Source organism: Sus scrofa, chromosome 13 (genome assembly GCF_054392235.1).
Source record: "Sus scrofa isolate SSC_HxYL_T2T_F1_AM1 chromosome 13, Sscrofa_HxYL_maternal_Yorkshire_Landrace_v2.0, whole genome shotgun sequence".
NCBI classification, from domain to species: Eukaryota; Metazoa; Chordata; class Mammalia; order Artiodactyla; family Suidae; genus Sus; species Sus scrofa.
The window spans coordinates 205,988,329-205,993,298 of NC_139395.1; the positions used below are offsets into that span (position 1 = coordinate 205,988,329).

At 36.5% G+C, this 4,970-nt stretch overlaps 1 non-coding gene across 1 annotated transcript; it reads right to left on the reverse strand.

Annotated features, from left to right (window-relative positions):
- Positions 1-4,247: 4,247 nt before the first annotated feature.
- LOC146397846 (small nucleolar RNA SNORA51) lies at positions 4,248-4,383 on the reverse strand. Its single transcript, XR_014825404.1, has one exon. It is a non-coding gene; the product is annotated as a small nucleolar RNA SNORA51 (small nucleolar RNA).
- Positions 4,384-4,970: the final 587 nt, after the last annotated feature.

The following is a 4,970-nucleotide window of genomic DNA, read 5'->3' on the forward strand; positions in this document are numbered from 1 at the left end:
TCTAGGACTGGGATCTGAGCCTATGAATTCTTAAAAATTCACTTTATGTGATTTTGGTATTCAACCGGATTTGAAATGAGTGGCTAGAATATGTAAATGGATTTTTTTCTTGGTGCTTTTGTAGAATGTCTGTTTTTAAAACCTTGCTCCTTTCTGGCTCTCAGTAAATGTGATTATTAATCACTAGAAATGGATTTCAAAAAGAATAATATTTCCATTTGAGAAGGTCACAAACATGGGCAACTTCTTTTGATCTCAGAAGGCTTTAAACCCCCACCATTCTTCTGTCTTTATGGATAAGGAACGCTGATGAGGAAGCTGGTTTTCCAAGATTCTTCCTGAGTGATGATGACGATAGTGGTGAAAATAAAAATGGTAATAATTTAACAAATAAGTAAACCGACGTCTTTCTACACTTCTATTTATTAGCACCCTGTCAGCCTGGATAAGTAAATTTATCTACTGAAGCACTGAGTTCATTTTATATTATGTCATACATTGGATTTAATACTGTTGCTTTGTATTCAGTTTTCAGTTATGACGTATTTTTTCCTCTGCATCTAACATAACTGGGAAGATCAACTGTGATTTCAAAACAGTCACATTAAAAAAACATGTGCATTGTACCACCTGTGGATTTATGGGAAATGGTAAAACAGAAGATAAAAAATTGCTTAAGACTGGACTATGCAATTGCATAATTTCCCTTGGAACACAGTTGTAATTCTCATTTTTTGACTATAAATATCATGTGATTTGGAGGGGGCATTCATAAGCTGTAAATGACCTTCAGTATTTCTTTATAAATTGCCTTTTAAAAATAAAATTTATTGTCTTTTATGAGCACATTCCCTTATTCTTTTTTTCCCTATGCTTCTTCTTAATCATTCTCTTGAATAAGTTAGGGTTTTAAATCTGTTGTCTTTGAAGTTCAGAGTTCATTCGTCAAGTATTTAAGACTTTCCTCTTTGTCTTTTTCTTTTTTCTTTTTTTTTTCTTTTGGCTTCTTACCTTTACTAGGACGCAAGTTGAGTAGAAAAATATTGGGCTTTCTTTGTAGGAGATTTCTGTTTACAGGGCCCGTTCTCCCCTTTCTATTTGACATTGCTTTGACATTCCATTTGGGAGCAGAGTTATAAAAAAAGCATAAGAACTTTCTGGACTTTCCTTCTAGAGGCTCTGAGGCTTTTTAATAGCTCTGACTCATATTTCAACTGACAAAAGATAAGGAAAATATGAAATACTATAAGCAAATTATTTATTTATTATCTTCAATGATCACAATCTGGTATCCTTTAAACATCATCTGAAGGAAAATAGGGAGCCCACTTTTGCTCACTCTGGTACTCTCTTACTGAAATCATGGAAATGGAATTATGTTGGTAGAAGTTTGGGGAAGTCCTTCAGCATTACAGTAAGTTGGGGCTTACATATTGACTACTTTTGGATGTAGTTCTCAAACTGTATTTCAAATTTTAATTTCTTATCCTGACTTCTGTAACATCACTTGGCCTGCAGACAATAGAACTGCTGATAAACAAAAATATGAAAACCTCATTAAAAAAAGTAAAGGAAGTTTCCATTGTGGCTCAGTGATAATGAATCCCACTAGTATCCATGAGGAAGTGGGTTCAATCCCTGGCCTTGCTCAGTGGATTAAAGATCTGGCATTGCCATGAACTGTGGTGTAGGTTGCAGATGTAGCTCAGATCTGGATTGCTGTGGCTGTGGCATAGGCTGGCATCTACAGCTCTGATTTAACCCCTAGCCTGGGAACTTACATATGCCTTGGGTGTGGCCCTAAAAACCCGAAAAAAAATATAATGCTTTTGCAGAAAATACAAGGCAACCTAGACTCATGTTATAGGAAAACAACTGATAATCAGTATGCCACAGTAATGAGGGTGTAGATTATACCACCAGTTGTACTCTAAAGGGACAGAATCGAGTTTGGAGGGAAAACCCAGCCTCACAATTACCTTCTGTCTCACTTTCTATATCTGGATCACATGCACCTTGTTTGATGACTGCTCAATTGCTCTGAATTTTACTGACCTTTCCCACATGTTTTTTTGGAAATCCATACAAATTCTCTTTCTCACTTGCAGCTTCTTTACACAACATTTATTTCACCCTACCCAAATACTTGCTATTTCTTTTCCTCTTCTTCTTCTTGTTTTGTTTTGTTTTGTTTTGGTCACTGTCTTTCCATGCAGATGAGAATACTTACTTCTCTAATACTCAGGCAGTGTATTTTCTGCACTGCTCCCATTTTGGCTGGTGTGTGTTCCCAAAGATAGATCTTAGGTCACTCGGTACACTAAAGGATTCCATTCTGGGCATCTGGTCCCTTTGATGACTGGCTTCATTTGTCCACTGACTAGTAGGGCTGAGAGTCCTTCATTGGAAAGGTAGCAAACCTAGAAAAACTGTTGTTTAAAGAGAAGAGAATTGGACTCAGAACCGGATAACTTTGCAGAGCCTCAGCTGTCACTGCAGGGTTGTTACATCCATTTCCTTACCTTCCTGTGATTGTAAAATCTCCTTTAAATGGTTGCTGTGAAGACTAACTGAAATAATTTTTAGGAAGTGCTTAGCACAGCTTTTGAATTGCTTTAGGGGATAAATATCCACTGACTCTCATGAAAGGAAGATTGAGTTTTCCTAAATGCCTCAGGGTGAAGACAATCTAGCATCTAAGGATTTCATTGAAGACCTCTTTATCCAAGAGGAATGGACCTTTCCAATCACTCTTGCATAGAATTGCGTAGAACATAGGAGTTAAGAAAAAAATCAAGTGTGATATGTGCAGACAACAAGGAGAGAGAACGAGTAATGATATACAATTTCACTTTGGATTTCTAGCCAACTAAAAGAAATGAATAGTGTATTCCTGAGGCAGATAACATACAGGTGCAAAAATGCATTATATTCTGAAAAAGGAGCCTCAGCTCAGCTTATTGGCACACAATCTCTTTCAACTAAATACAGAGAGATTGAAAACTTCTGGATTTTTTTTTTCCAATACAATTTGAAAGAAGGCAAAAGAAAGAACTATAGTGACTACATTGAGAAATAAAATATTGCCTGCCCTATCAGTAAGCAAAGGATGCCACAAAGATGAACCAGTGAGTCCCAAAGCAACCACAGTGATTGTATCAACCCACAAAGGTGACCCAGTGAGCCCCTGAAGGAACTCAGGAAGGAAACAAAGAATACCTGCCATCTATCAGGCACCAGACTGCAGCCAAACCCAAGGATGAGCCCTGAGGAAACTCAGGCTGTGAAAACTCAGGATACTGGCCCCAGAGAGCTGAGGTACATCTCTAAAGAATGATTTCAATGAGCCCAGACTCTTGTCTCTTCCCATATATAGAAAAGTGCTAAATTCCTTAACTTAAGATTCCTAGTTTTCTGTCATCAACAGGAGTATTTGTTCCTACTACCTGCCCTTTGTTGCAAAACTCCTATCTGTCCTAGCTCCACCCTTGCCTCCTCAGAGTAGTTTTCTCAGGGCAACTTGAGATACTGCCTCACTGGCTTAAGTTCTCATTTTGCCCCAAATGAAACCTAACTCTCAACTTTCAGGTTGTGTATATATATATATATATATATATATATATATATATTTTAAATTAACGACATTGACTTATATGATTCTCATGGATAGAACAGAACTGATTGGTTCCTGGACAGAAAACTATGGTAGGAACTTGGGGAGAAGAGACCATGCCATTATTGGTAAGAATAAGGGGCTGGAAGGAAGAAAATAGTCCTGGTGGGCTGGCATCTTTAGGAGGACAGATTTTAAAATGTTCAGTAGAAAGTAATTCCATAGCTTGAAACTCTGAAAGATAAAATGTTTCAAGAGAAGAGATGGGCTTCAAATGATAAAGTTCTAGCTATAATCATGGATGTTATCAATCCTAAAATAAAAGAGGATGAATATTTTAACAATGGTACCTCTATAATGAAGTCCTAAAGAGAAATAAAGAACTAAGATAACATAGTAGTTAGGTGTTTAGGCTTTGGAGCCAGACTGCCTAAGTTTGAATGCCTAACTATTGCATTCCCCTGCAGAGTGATACTGTCAAGTGTTTCCCTTCTGAAAAGTAGAAAATGCACTTTTCCCTGCATTTTAGGGTTTTGTGTGAATAACATGAGTAATGCATGTCAAGAACTCATCAAACTTACCAGAGTTTTGTAGAAAAAAAATTATAGGTGTTCATTTCTTTTTCCCTTCAACTCCTTGTCTCCCTATTCACAATACAAACCAGGCAAAAGGCCTTGGCTGAGGTGTATATGGAAGAGATTGATGCCTTTTGCCTCCTCTTTCTGTACAGTTATTATAAGCAAACAGCTTGTGGTAAGCACTGGGAAGCCTCGAAGTATTTTTTAATAGGAAAAGTTATAGAATATGGGTAGCAAAGAGTGTTATAAAATTACTATATATACACTAAGATAGTCAAGGGGGACACAACCCAATTAAGCAGAGTCATACAAACAGTATTTTTTTCCCATTAAAACAATATGATGAACTAGAAAAAGGTAAGCTTACTGTGTTCAGTAATCAACAATGAAGGATTAAAAAGAAGAGCCCTTCGACTCTCAGTTTCTTGTGAATTATCTAAGAAGAATAATCTGCACAAAGAAAAGGATAGAAACAAATGCAAATTTAATTCAAGATAAATGAACATTGAGTAAGCAAACATCTAGGATGCTTTAACTAACTAAATTCTTGTGTTTAGAATAAATTGTATAATCTTTGATCAGGATTTTTATGAAAATATGGAGAGTGAAAAGGTTCTGGAAATCTGGAGAGAAACAAATGTCTTCCAGTACTCCAAAAGGGAAAAAAGTGAATTCCACTCTTAGCAATATAAATGGTTATAATAGTAATTGCAGCAGCAGCTGTGGTAATAGTAGTTAATATTCATTGCATACTTACTGTGGGCGAACCATAGTACATG